This window comes from Schistocerca nitens, chromosome 4 (genome assembly GCF_023898315.1).
Source record: "Schistocerca nitens isolate TAMUIC-IGC-003100 chromosome 4, iqSchNite1.1, whole genome shotgun sequence".
Taxonomy (NCBI): Eukaryota; Metazoa; Arthropoda; class Insecta; order Orthoptera; family Acrididae; genus Schistocerca; species Schistocerca nitens.
The window spans coordinates 69,517,940-69,532,702 of NC_064617.1; the positions used below are offsets into that span (position 1 = coordinate 69,517,940).

Genomic DNA, 14,763 nt, shown 5'->3' on the forward strand with positions numbered 1-14,763 from the left:
GAAAGTGTATTGGGCTGGATATTGTGAATGAGCTGCATAAAGAAACGTCATAAAACAGTGAGAAATGTCTGGTGTGAGAGACTGACCTCAGTTAAGAGTTGACACTTGGAGAAATGCAGCTTTCCATATTATTAGTTACCCAGTTGTATGTGATATTAACTGTGACAAAAATATATTATAAAATTAAGATAATACATTTCCATGCTATTCATGTGCACATCAGAATATTGAGTAACTGAAAGGTAACTATAGATTCCTATTTTCAGGCAGCACTATTTTCTTACATCCTATCACATTCACCATGGTTCACCTCTTGTTCTGTGCACAGTACTCACAAAAATGTAACTGTCTAATTATAATTATTGTAATCATTGTTAGCCAAACGATATATGTACTTTTTGCTTTTACTGTGGTACCTTTTTCCAGGTATTTTCTATATAATAAAGTGTATTATCACTTAATTATGATCTCATACCTCGTAGCTTATAGTTCCTCATTTTGACTTCAGTATGGCAATGATCTGACATGGAAATATTGAAATGAGATCGTGGTTTACAGCCTCGTGCTATGGAAATCATGCATACTATAGGGTGACCTTAAGTAAAAGTATGGAGGTGTGGCTTATATCGAGGTACTAGATTTCTCTTAATTGCTCAATTTGATCTAGGCCTAGTGTTTGGGGCCACTCAAAGAAACTGTTTTCTTTGAACAGTTCTGTGCATGACATGGGATTTGTAATCATGAAATATCACCATTATGGTTGAATGCAACAAGTTTCATATGCACCGTGTTTGGCAACCAGTGAGCTGTTACTCTGTGGTTCATCAGATGTACAAGTACTTGCCATGTAAACATGCACCATAAAATCATTTCCACTGGCATTTAATATGGATACCGTGCATCAATGCTACTGGCCTGTTTGTTAAAGTGTCTGTCAGTGTTCATTGATAATACACTGAGACTGTTGAGTGACAGGTAAAATCTGTTAAAACTCTGTGTGTTACCTATGCTTTGACATTTGGAATATGTTGTGGAAATATCCATTGTGTGCTGGATCATCAGTTGCTCAATAGTGTGCATTTGTTGGCAGTCATGTAACCCACTTAAACCATCAGTCCACTGTTGTGCCATTGGTTCATTGTTCACACATGCTGACATCAGTCTCAGTACATTTTTCCTCTGACACCTCTCAAACACATGACAACTGCACACATTTTTGGGATCATGGAACTGTGCCTTTGCACCTCCAAAATCTGAACTTTGCCTAACACTGATGTATCCTTTCTTTAATCATCATGTTTGAATGCTAGTTGATTAGACATGCGGATCCGAGCTAAACTATTTCTGATGATGCATTGTGAACAACATGTGACCATACTGCAGGTTTAATGATAATTCTTTTGGCCTTACAAAGACTATGGATATGTTACATTCATCTTTTGCACTAACCTGTTCTAATCCAGGGTTTTGAGTGAGTTATCATCTTTGCCACTAGTCCATAGTTTATGCAGTATTTGCTTAATTTTCCTTGTTCTAGTTTGGAATGCCCCTCCCCCCTCTTTCATCATCTATAGCCCCCAGCAAAGTTAAAACCATAAAGGTCATGTCACCTTTAAGTCACTATTAATTTTATAACAACTTGTAGTTTTGTAAAATAATTGTCATATATCTTCTGCCATGTGCTTCATAATGGTTTGCATAATGTGGATGTACATGGTTTTTCAGTTACCCTTGTAGTAACTGTGTCTTGTATCTTTCAGTTACAAGCTATTTTTAATAATTTGCTCATTGTCATAACATAGTATGTACCAATATGTAAAATTAATGGAATTAAGTTTTTAGCTGACGGTAAAATGAAATAATTTCTTTAGTATGTTATGACTTTATCTGTATTTCAGTGTTCTTGGTTACAGTGATGATTAGATGAACACATCATTATAACAAAAAAAAAATTGTCTTTAGTCTAATGCTGTTTCTAGCCTCTAGTGCATTGGTCTGTATGAAAATGCTCTTTTATCTCTGTTAAGAGATGCAAATGGTTGCTAAATTAATAGAACAAGTGTGAGGCAGAAAAGAAAATAGTATGCTTCTAATCCTACAAGAACATGAAAAAGGATACATGGAAAACTTAAGATTTCATCCTTGAATGCAACTTTTACTCTGCAATGAAGAGTGCATTATAATGAACCTTCCAGGTGGCCTGGGACCTGAACTGCCACCCTCTCTGGGCAGTGTTCTACAGTTTGTATACATCTATTGATGGAATCAACAAAGCCTTTCAGTAGGCCTACTGCTCTCCAACATTTCCACCTATCACACAAGTTCTCCTGCAAATCTTGCTGGATTAGCATTCTTGTTAAGAAGGATACAACTAAGAATGACCTACTGACAGCCTAAATGTTTCCACACAATGCTTTTTCCATTGAAATTTTTAACTATACTGTAAAGTTATACATTTCACATGTGAACTGTTGAAAATGGAGGATGTAAGTTAAACCGTGTAGCTTCCCATCATTTGTAAGGATCTTGTCCAGCAGTTACTCTTGACAACAATCAAGCATGAATAGCCTGTTTACACTCTATATACCTGTTTCATGATAACTTGATGTGTTCCTAATCCATTTGTATATTGACAGTATATATAGTATGCTGGAACGGAATCCTAGAAGCCTATTCTGAAAGACCAGATCATAATATTAGAGAGCAAATAATTTAATTGCCACTAAATCAAAACTTGTAAACTATAATATACTGAGATGACACGGCTTTTCAAATTTGTCCTTTTGTGAGGAACCATCTTTCCAAGAAATGGCTGAACTTTGGGAATTGTAGAACAATTCCCAATAACTTAATAAGTTGTTTGTGTTGTTAAATTATTTTTTTTGTCATCTGAAAATACTGTAATGAACTCATTTTAGTACACAACAACTGCAATTAAATACCCACTAAGAACCTTACCCACATCTTTTAGTTTAGGGAACATGCGAAATTTTAGACCCTGAACCTATTTTTCCAAGAAGAAAGCCAAAATCTTGGAGTAACATTTCATGTAGGCTCTAAGAACATAGAGGAAACATGTTGATGCATAGTGAATACGCATTAATTGTGTGCGTTCAGTCAATATTTGCCTGTGTGTTTTTGTACCATTACATCAGTTTTTGTGCACAAGAAAAAGAAATTTACTATAAGAGTTCAAGAATGAAAACAGAATTTCTGATACGTGCAGAAGAGCATGTGTGAGGTGCATAAGAGTAAGAGACACACATTAGTAAATTCATATTGAAATGGATTTCTTGACCTTGTTTTGCTTCAAACTCTCAGGAAGGCTCAACATTATATTGCAGATGTACATTAATTGATATGTAGTGACAGAGGACAGATGAAAATTGTTTCTGTTCTTCCATCTGAATATTTAATTAACAGTTCATTTCTAAACAAAATTTCTGCTGCAATTACGTGTTTTGTTTATTAATGAATATTCATATAGCTGCTGCAGAAAATGACCAGACAAACAAACTTGTTGATCTAGCTTTTCTGACTAATTGAAATCCTAATAAATGAGAAACAGCAGCATTATCATTTCAATCCAACTACAACTCAAGGAAGTAACATTTCATTGTGGATTGAACCGACTTTTCTTTTCTGCTGTTCACACAATAATCTTATGTTCCATTACACCTAATTTGCTCACTGATTGCCACATAGTAAAAATATTGATATTTTCAGCTGTTGGTTGGATATCATGTTTTGTATCTTAAAAATGTGATACGTGTGATAGTGTTAAGGGAAAGGTATCTCAGACAACTAGTCGATTTGGTTCATATTTGGCATGTCATTTGTGTATAACTTAAAATGACCAAGTGAAAGTGCCATTGTATGACAACCAGGATTAAAGTTTTAATTCACTAGTAGTGAAAGTCATTTGTGAAATTTGCCTACCTTATTATTCCTTATTAACTCTCATGTTTGTACCAATTTTGAAGTGGCAAAAATACAAACGAAGGAAAAAATTGCAGAATGCATTTGAGAATTGAACACAAGTTCTCAGCTTCCTAGCCAGGTACCTTGGTCAATATGCCAGTGGTGCTTCTGTTGAGCAGTGTTTACCTTACGGGTTCAGAAGCAGCAGTTGTAACAATTTCTTTCCTCAATTTCTAGGGAAATACACATTTGCGGACTCCACATATGATGATGGAAAAGTGCTCACTTTTCCACTGTATATTAATCCTGTCAATTTAGAGTTGATTGTGCATTTTGTATTTTAGGGGTGGCTTTCTGGAAAAATGGAGGGGTGCTGAGCCAAAGTATCTTAGTCTTTCATTAAAGGTTGTACAGCTGACCTGCCAAATATGAACATAATTGGTTGACCGTGTCTGACGCCTTCCACCATATAACAGGAAATTATAAAAGTTGTAAAACATATTTGCTGATGTGTTCCAGGTGCAGCTCATTATCAGAATATTTCTTTTGTTGCAAATGATCTTAACAGGATGTTAGAAAATTTTTACAAAACAAATATGAAAGTAAGAGTTTAGTGACCTAATACCAGAGCAGTGATACGTGTTCAAAATTTACATAATCGTCACAGGCCTCCTGCGGGACTTCAGTATTGTAACTTAAGATAACTGTTTTCTTTTGATGGCTTATTTTGCTTTGCTGGATACTCATTTTCTTTAACATATATATGTGGTGTTTGTTCTTTCAAACTTGTACAAGAGAACAGACACCACATATATAATTAAGTCAAGGCTGGTCAATGATCGCTTTAGTGCAGATGCACACAATGCTGAAACTCTGAGGGAATCAGCCAAACACAATGATTAATGAGGATAATGGGCAGGGACACTACATCAGTAGTGTGTAGATAAGTTGAAAATTTAGGTCTAACAGGAGGCATTCTAGGGTAATCAGTGCAGTTGCAATGACCGCTGTGTCCGGATGGCTCAGTGGTCAGAGCATCTGCCTAGTGAGCAGGAGACCAGGGTTTGAACCCCTATCTTGCACAAATTTTCAGCTTCCCCATTGATGTAAATCAAAGCCCACTAGCAGCTAAATGTCATTAATTCCTTTGTGTCTCCATTTTAAAATGTCTGTGTACTGTGTGATTTTCAGGACTCGTCTTAACTTTAGAAAATTTCCAACTTTTTCATTGTGATCAATTCTGGTGAAATCCTTAGATCTGGAATAATAGGATCTAATTTATTTAACAATGAGAAATTGGGATTTGAATTGAAGGTTTACTACACAACCTGTTACTAGGACAGTATACTGTAGATCTAATTTTGATTATAAAACTTCTTGTCACCCAAAAAACTTCAAACACGTGAAAAGCTTTTAACCTTAGCAAGAAAGATGAAAATTACTGTTTCTGTCCTGATGTCTCCCAGTTTTTACTGATAAACGACCAGCCTGGTTACCTTGAAGATGTGGAAAACCAAGGATGGAAAATAGACATTCTGGCTACATAGACATTGTAGCTACTTTTTTTACACTGTAGTATTGATGAACATGATTTTTTGCTATTCTTTTGTTGACAGGAATGTGATTCAGGATTTTTACACATCTCATTTGCCATTTGACAGTGCCTGTTAAGTGTCTTGCCATTACTCAAGATAGCCATCTTCATTCAGTTACCTGTTCTATCATTCATACACTTTCTTAAACACCTTTTCCAAATTTTGTTTTTAATTGCTCCATACATCATGCCACTGTGTTCACATTTCAGCTGTTATGCTATTTCAAATCCCTTCCCTGAATTTATTCATTACACGTCAATCACCCCCCCCCCCCCCGCTCTCTCTCTCTCTCTCTCTCTCTCTCTCTCTCTCTCTGTGTGTGTGTGTGTGTGTGTGTGTGTGTGTGTGTGTGTGTGTGTGTGTGTGTGTGTGTGTGTGTGTGGTTTTTTTTTTTTTTTATTTACTGTGCTTTTCAGGTGGTGCAGATATAAGTCATGATCTTGCAGACCTGTGATATATCATGTGTATGGCTCTTGCTTTTGTTTTGTGACATTGTAAGTGTATATGTGTCACAAGTGTTGACATTCTTTTTTGTTTACTTCCATGTTGAATGCCTTCAACAACAAAATTGTTTTTAAAAGTAATAGTACAGATGACTAATTATGTTATTGTCATATAAAGTATTTGGAAATAATGTTATAAATTTTGTCTCAACTGTACCACCATGGTTTTTAAAATGAAACTAGTTTCAGAGATGTGATAAAATGAGATATAGAAATGCAAACATGTTACAGGACTTGCAATGTCCATACCTGAATACTGTTGCGATTCCAAATTCTTTTGTTTTTGACACAATTTTTGCGTTTCTTGTGACTGAAACTGTCATCGACTGATATAATTATTACAGATACAGATATATCTACCAGATTAATAACAAATTGAAATTTATGGCAACTAGATGTGGAAAAAGATGAGGGCCTATTTTTATATGTAACTACACTGCCTTATTATGATGTAGTGATATGCAGAGTTGCAGATGAACAGTCTGTATTATACAGTATGGGAATTTTCCCAGTGTTTCCATTTTGCTAGTATAAAATTTAAATGTTGCTGTATGTTTCTCATTTAGTATGTGTAGTCTTTAAAGCTTGAACTGCATTTAATGAAAGAGGTACAAAGAAAGGTTAAACCAAAGTTTGTTAAACTAAGTTGATGCACTCTAAAATGTAACATAAATGAAATACTGCAATAAATTAGTGTAAGAGTAATTGTTGGGTAATTCATTTTGTTAACCTTCACCATATCCTTCAGTAAAATGAAGTGGGCCATTTTTATAAATTAACAATTTATGTGTTTAATATCTCAAAACTGTGAAATATTGGTCTGTCAGATGAGAGCAAACTAAGATTAATAATTTCACATTAAACCTATTTGAAACAAAAGCTGTTATGTTATTGGAATGCAAAGTAGCCTAGAATAAAATGTGCACTATGTTGATTTGAATTGAATGTCACAGGAAGAGTGTATAATTTCATTTATAAAGAATTAAGGAACTGTAAAGTACGAAGGTGATACAAGAAGTACCATCTGTTTTGTTTTAATTCCGGAAATATATTTTATTAGTAAAAACGTCACATAAGAAATTGAAGCTAACTTCATTTCTCTTCACAATCACCTTCATTATTTAAACAATTGTCATACTTGTCTAAAAGCTCTAGAATTTCCATGTTGTATTTGGTTGATCTTTAGTCCCTTAACTCAGTTATTCATTGCATTTGTCACCTTCACATCACTTCCAAAATGTTTCCTACACAGTGAACTCTTTGAGCTTCATGAAAAGGTGAAAATCACTGGGAGCAAGGTCTAGACTATATGGTGGCTAATCAAAAATTTCCTATCCAAACTCGTCTTGCAGTCCTCTGAGGACCACAGCAGTTTAAGGGCAGGCATTGTCATGAGGAAAGTGAATATCACAAGAAAGCATTTTGTGCCTCTGATTTGGGGTTGCTCACTGTTGTTTTCTTAGTGTCTCAGTATGAAATTCTATTGACAGCAATGTTTTTAGGCATGAGACCCACCAATAGATTGACTTTACGATCCCAAAAGAAATCACTGCCATCAGTCTTCATGTTGACTCGGTTTGTTTGAATTTTCAGTTTTTTTGTGTTACACAGTGATGATATTAAAGTTGTTAGTGCTTTGTCTACAGGGTGAAATGAGGCAGCCATCTCTCATCACAAGTAACAATTTGATCAAGAAATAAATTTCCATCTGCATATCATCATGCCATAAATGTCAGTGCTTCAGACATTCCATCTTTTGTGTTGGTCACTTAGGTGCCACTCCCCCAGCGGTTCCGGGGTAAGAATAGGCCCAAGGTATTCCTGCCTGTCGTAAGAGGCGACTAAAAGGAGTTTCAACCGTTTCGGGCTTCCATGTGATGGTCCCCCTTGGGGTTTGACCTCCATTTTTCAAAATTCTACAGAAGTACGAGCCTTTTGGGAAGGAAGCCTTCCGTGGTGTATCACCGGTCCTCAGTGCACTAAGACCTTGGCACTCAGCATTGTAACGGCGTTGTAACCATACCCACTATTCCTCAAATTGGGCCTAAACGCCTGATGGGTTGTACAAGTTACGCCCATAGTGCGTCCCCATCTGCACCTACGATCATGATGGACTTTCCATGGCACCAGAAATCCAGCACAGTAGCCAGCCCGTTGTGGTGGTGTCATCATGTACCCTCTAGGTTGTAGCCCCTTGACAACACATGGATCGTACTGCCGATACCTGAGCTGCACCCTCCCCACGTCGGCCAAGGAGTAGATGCTCATCTCCTTGGGGCATCAGGACTCCCGGCAATGGTCATCCTGCCAGGTGGCCCTTGCTGAGGCTGGGTGGTGCCCGTGGGGAGAGCACCTGGTCAGAGTGGGTGGTATCGTGGCGGACGTTTCGCAGATGAAACGTCAACACGTATCAGGTCGCTCTGCGGCCGAGTCTTTCGAACGGAAAGGTACTGTCTCTAGTTCTGGTTCTCCTGCCCTTTCCGCCTTGGCCACTCCCTGGGAGGAGGGACAGGCCCGCCGGCTTGGGGCGAAGTACTTCCCCCGCTATTTGGTCTGTTCTCGAACCGATGGGGGGACGTTCGCCACCTCCAAGCCCATGTTCTTTGTTCAGCACATTGAGGACATCTTCGGGGAAATCGAGGCTCTCAGTAAGATGCGTTCGGGGTCCGTTCTTATAAAGATCACTTCCGCCACACAGTCGGCAGCGCTCCAGGCATGCGACCGCCTAGGGGATATCCCAGTGTCCATTGTCCCGCATCTGGCACTAAATAGGACACAGGGGGTTATTTTTCATCGGGACCTCATGCTGCAATCTGATGAGGAGCTCAGGGCCAACCTGGAGTGCCGAGGCGTGCATTTCGTCCAGTCCAGCGCGGCCCCAAAGACCGTCGCATCGACACCGGGGCCTTTATCCTCGCCTTTGAGGGAGACGTTCTCCCAGAGAAGGTAAAGGTTATGTGCTACCGGTGCGACGTGCGACCTTACGTCCCGCCTCCTATGCGCTGTTTTCGGTGTTTGCACTTTGGGCACACGTCGTCACGGTGTGAGGCTGAGCCCCTTTGTGGCGATTGTGGATGTCCTCTTCGTGAGGAACATACATGCACCCCACCACCTCGGTGCGTTAATTGTCCTGGCATCCACTCGCCTAGATCCTCAGACTGCCCCGCATATCAGAAGGAAAGAAGATACAAGAACTCAAAACTTTGGATCGTCTCTCTTATTCTGAGGCCAGGAAGAAGTATGACCGCCTCCATCCCGTGCTGTTGACCACTTCGTTTGCCTCAGTTGTGTCCCCTCCTTCCGCAGTATCCTCACCCCTATCCTGTCCCTCCTACGCCTCCTCCCCCCATCCGGGGTCTCTGCCTCCGCCTCCCAAATCCCTCCCTTCCAAATCCTCCTCCCCCATGGCCCCCGCCCCCTCTGCCCCAGGGGCCACCCTTCCTCCTCCTCCTCCTCCTCCTCCTCCTCCCCCTCCTCCCCCTCCCCCCTCCCCCCCCCCCCCCCCGCCTGAGAAGCGATCCTCTTCTCAGGCGTCCATCGGGGAAACGTTCCGGACCCCAGCTTCCGAGGTCCGGCGTTCCAAAACGCACCCCGCGCGTGAGGACCTTCTTCGGGTCCAGCCCACCACCCCTGTGCCTCCTCGGACTTCCAAGAAGGCCCCCAAGAAGAAGTCTCGATCCCCCTCTCCACCCCGGCACGTTTCGTCTGACGCTCCATCCGTGAGTCGCTGCTCCCGGCCGTCCTCAGTTTCGCCGGGACGCTCTGCTGCCAGGTGCTCAGCTGGCCTCTTGTCGGCAAATGATGCTGCCCCTCCTACACCACCAGGGACAGCGGCCGCAGCTGGCGACGACTCGATGGAACAGGATCCGCCTCCTGCCGGTTGTAGCGTTGTTCCCTCAAAACCTGGCCCTCCGCGGCCGTCGAGGTGACCAGCTCTTCCCCCGTCTCGTTCCCCCTCTTTTTTGACTAGCGATGGCCTTGTTACATTGGAACATAAGAGGTATTCGATCTAATCGGGAGGAATTACAACTGCTCCTCCGCCTGCACTGTCCGCTCGTCCTTGGTCTCCAGGAAACCAAGTTGCGCCCAACTGACCGTATTGCCTTTACCCACTACACCTCGGAGCGGTATGACCTCACCCCTGTGGACGGTATCCCAGCTCATGGTGGGGTCATGTTGCTCGTTCGGGACAATGTCTATTACCATCCCATCCCATTGACCACCCCACTCCAAGCAATAGCTGTCCGTATTACTCTTTCTGCCTTTACTTTTTCAGTTTGTACCATCTACACTCCACCGACATCCGCTGTTAGTCGGGCTGGCATGATGCACCTGATTGTTCAGCTTCCCCCGCCATTTTTATTGTTTGGCGACTTCAATGCCCATCATCCCCTTTGGGGCTCCCCTGCATCCTGTCAATGAGGCTCACTCTTGGCGGATGTCTTCAACCATCTCAATCTTGTCTGCCTCAATACTGGCACCCCGACTTTCCTCTCGGACTCTACTCATACCTACTCCCACTTGGACCTCTCGATCTGTTCTACCACTCTTGCCCGTCGATTCGAGTGGTATGTCCTTTCTGACACCTATTCGAGCGACCACTTCCCCTGTGTCGTTCGTCTCCTGCACCACACCCCATCCCCAAGTCCTTCGAGCTGGAACATACCGAAAGCCGACAGGGGACTTTACTCCTCCCTGGCGACCTTTCCGGACCACGATTTTCTCAGTTGTGACAGTCAGGTCGAATACCTCACGGCTGTTATCATCAATACTGCCGAACGTTCCATTCCTCGTACTACCTCTTCTTCACATCGCGTTTCCGTCCCCTGGTGGAACGAGGCTTCTAGAGACGCTATCCGTGCTTGACGACGTGCTTTACGCACCTTTCGCCGCCATCCTACGTTGGTGAATTGTATTGGATACAAACGACTCAGAGTGCAATGCCATAGAGTCATCAAAGACAGCAAAAAAGATTGTTGGGCCTCTTTCACCAGCTCCTTTAACAGTTTTACTCCCTCTTCTGTCGTATGGGGTGGCCTGCGCCGGCTGTCGGGCATTAAGGCCCACTCGTCGGTACCTGGCCTGACCTCAGGTAATGAGGTCCTCGTTGATCCTGTGGCTGTCTCCAACGCCTTCGGCCAGTTTTTCGTGGAGGTTTCAAGCTCCGCCCATTACCACCCTGCCTTCCTTCCCAGGAAAGAGGCAGAAGAGGCTCGGCGACCTTCCTTCCACTCGCTGAATCTGGAAACTTATAATGCCCCCTTTACTATGCGGGAATTCGAACGGGGCCAGATGCCATTCACGTTCAGATGCTGGCACACCTTTCTCCAGCGGGCAAAAGCTTCCTTCTTCGTACCTACAATCGCGTCTGGACCGAAGGTCAGGTCCCCATGCGTTGGCGTGACGCCGTCGTTGTTCCTATACCCAAACCCGGGAAGGATAGACACCTTCCTTCTAGTTACCGCCCCATTTCTCTTACAAGCTGTGTCTGTAAGGTGATGGAGCGCATGGTTAATGCTCGGTTAGTCTGGATTCTTGAATCTCGACGGCTACTTACCAATGTCCAATGCGGCTTTCGTCGCCGCCGCTCCGCTGTTGACCACCTTGTGACCTTGTCGACATTCATCATGAACAACTTTTTGCGAAGGCGCCAAATGGTAGCCGTGTTCTTCGATTTGGCGAAGGCTTATGATACCTGTTGGAGAGGAGGTACATTCCGCACTATGCACAGGTGGGGCCCACGCGGTCGCCTGCCCCTTTTTATTGATTCCTTTTTAACGGATCGAAAGTTTAGGGTACGTGTGGGTTCCGTATTGTCCGACGTCTTCCTCCAGGAGAACGGAGTGCCTCAGGGCTCCGTCTTGAGCGTAGCCCTTTTTGCCATCGCGATCAATCCAATTGTGGATTGCATTCCACCTAATGTCTCAGGCTCTCTCTTTGTCGATGACTTCGCTATCTACTGCAGTGCCCAGAGAACATGCCTCCTGGAGCGCTGCCTTCAGCGTTGTCTAGACAGCCTATACTTATGGAGCGTGGCAAATGGCTTCCGGTTCTCTGAAGAGAAGACGGTTTGTATCAACTTTTGGCGATATAAAGCATTCCTTCCGCCATCCTTACATCTCGGTACCGTTGTTCTCCCACTCGTGGAAGCAACTAAGTTTCTAGGGCTCACGTTGGATAGGAAACTGTGTTGGTCTCCGCATGTCTCTTATTTGGCGGCCCGTTGTACACGTTCCCTTAATGTCCTCAGAGTTCTTAGTGGTTCATCTTGGGGACCGGATCGCACTGTCCTGCTTCGCTTGTATCGGTCCATAGTCCGATCGAAGCTGGATTATGGGAGCTTCGTCTACTTGTCTGCTCGGCCATCCCTCTTACGCCGTCTCAACTCCATCCACCATCGGGGGTTACGTCTTGCGACCGGAGCCTTCTACACTAGTCCTGTCGAGAGTCTTTATGCTGAAGCTGCCGAATTACCATTGACCTACCAGCGCGACGTACTGGTGTGTCGGTACGCCTGCCGGCTGTTGTCTATGCCCGACCACCCCTCTTAAGAGTCCTTCTTCGCCGATTCTCTCGACCGTCAGTACGGGTTGTATGTGTCTGCCCTGCTGCCCCCCGGAGTCCGCTTCCGTCGCCTGCTTCGACAATTGGATTTTTCCCTCCCTACCACCTTCAGAGAGGGTGAGAGCCCGACACCACCTTGGCTCCAGGCTCCAGTTCATATTTATCTCGACCTCAGCTCACTCCCGAAGGAGGGTACTCCGGCTGCAGTGTATTGCTCACGGTTTGTCGAACTTCGTGCTCGACTTGCCGGTCACACCTTTATTTATACCGATGGCTCCAAAACTGTCGATGGTGTCGGCTGTGCCTTTGTCGTCGGGGCCGCCACCTTTAAATACCGGCTCCTCGACCAATGTTCCAGCTTTACGGCCGAGCTTTTTGCTCTCCATCAGGCCATTCAGTATGCCCGCCGCCACCGCCATTCATCGTATGTACTCTGCTCTGACTCGCTCAGTGCTCTTCAGAGCCTTGGAGCTCCCTATCCGGTCCATCCCTTGGCTCAACGGATACAGCAGTCCCTCCATTCTTTCACAGATAATGGTTCTCCTGTCAGATTTCTGTGGGTTCCCGGACATGTAGTAGTGCCTGGGAATGAGGCTGCGGATGCTGCATCCAAGGCTGCAGTCCTCCTGCCTCGGCCAGCCTCCCATTGTGTCCCGTCATCTGATGTTCGTTTGGATGTTTGTAAGAGGCTTGTGTCGTTGTGGTGGGATGCTTGGTCATCCCTCGAAGGAAACAAGCTCCGGGCAGTAAAACCGCTCCCAACTGCTTGGACAACCTCCTCCCGACCATCTCGGCGAGAGGAGGTCCTTCTGACCAGGTTGCGGATTGGGCATTGCCGGTTTAGCCACCGCTACCTGCTCTCCGGTGACCCAGCCCCGCAGTGCCCTTGTGGTCAGGCATTAACAGTGCGCCATGTTTTATTGTCGTGTCCCCGCTTTAGTCAATCTCGTGTTGTCCTGTCCCTGCCATCTACTTTACCGGATATTTTAGCTGATGACACTCGAGCAGCTGCTTGTGTTCTGCGTTTTATAACTTTGACTGGCTTGTCCAAAGACATCTAACCTTTTTACTTATTTTATCTACATCTTTGTTAGGTCTTTCTGGTGTTCCCCGCTCCCCTTGAGTTTTACTAGATTACCTGTGCTCTAACAACAGTGACTGGGCGCTAATGACCTCAGTAGTTCTCAGTAGTTGAGCGCCCTTAAACGCCACCAAAAAAAAAAAAAAAAAAACCACACTTAGGTGCCACAGAATTCACAGTAAATATTTGGAAAGACAATGTGAAACTCGTCAGAGCTTACACTTCACTTGATTCTCCAAATCATCTGTGGTTTATTTTATTTTTATTTATCCACAAAATCATGTTCATGATATGGGATACAAGTTACAGCAGTGAATCGTTGAAGCATAATACTTTTTCTTACATTGACTGTATGACAGAATACATAAAATACATATCTACATTAATCATTCATGATTCACATATTAGACTAAATTAAAGCTACATGTGACTTAAATTGGTCTCTATAAATTCAGCAACAGAATAAAAACAATGCTGGAGCAATATACTGTTAACTTTCTTCCTGAAAGAGTTGTTGTTATTCTTGATTGAGCAAGGTAATTTATTATAAAGTATGCTGCCTATGTGCCTCACACCATCATGGCATATTTTTAGCATGGATAGGGACTGCAACTGCTGTGTTTGGATGCAGGCTGAGTTGGTATCCCTTCGCTCCCAGCTTCAGGCAGTGTTGGCTTCGGTCATACAACTTGAGGCTGTTGCCAATGGGCATCACTGTGGGGGTCCGGATGGTGGTTTGTTGGGGATGGCCAGCTCGTCCCACGCATCCCCCGATCGGACTAAGACTGTGGCTACCCGGGATACTGCCCACATTGAGGCTGATCCCTCACCTGTGGTAGAGTGGGAGGTCATCTCGAGGTGTGGCAGGGGGCGAAAAACATTCCGGAGGGCTGAACGGAAGGACTCTCCAGTTTGTCTGACAGAACCGGTTTCAGGCTCTGTCTCAGGCTGATACTGATCTTCGGCCAGACATGGCTGCTTGTCCTATTCCAGAGGTTGCCCCTCAGTCTGCAAGATCCGGGCGGTCGCAGAGGGTGGGCTTACTGGTAGTTGGGAGCTCCAACGTCAGGCGCGTAATGGGACCCCTTAGGGATATGGC

General features: G+C 43.9%; 1 non-coding gene across 1 annotated transcript; it reads left to right on the forward strand.

Annotated features, from left to right (window-relative positions):
• The first annotated feature begins 4,932 nt into the window (after positions 1-4,932).
• On the forward strand, positions 4,933-5,005 carry Trnat-agu (transfer RNA threonine (anticodon AGU)). The gene has a single exon. It is a non-coding gene; the product is annotated as a tRNA-Thr (tRNA).
• The last annotated feature ends 9,758 nt before the right edge of the window (positions 5,006-14,763 follow it).